Raw genomic sequence first — 218 nt, 5'->3', positions numbered from 1 at the left:
CTGTTACCTACCAGGGACTACAAGCAACCGCTGTTTTCATTCTTCCGATAATATTAGTAGCATAAATAGTACCTCTATTTTTTCTGCCTTAGATAATTTGCAAAATTTGACTGAAATCACTTAAACTCTGACAATGCAACATGAAGTGATGCTTTGATAAATAAAATCTATAAATTGTCGTATGCTTTTATAATATCCCTGAATTAATTTTTTGATAA

This window comes from Penaeus monodon, chromosome 23 (genome assembly GCF_015228065.2).
Source record: "Penaeus monodon isolate SGIC_2016 chromosome 23, NSTDA_Pmon_1, whole genome shotgun sequence".
NCBI classification, from domain to species: domain Eukaryota; kingdom Metazoa; phylum Arthropoda; class Malacostraca; order Decapoda; family Penaeidae; genus Penaeus; species Penaeus monodon.
The sequence above is the reverse complement of the archived record's forward strand: the minus strand, read 5'-3'. Positions refer to the sequence as shown.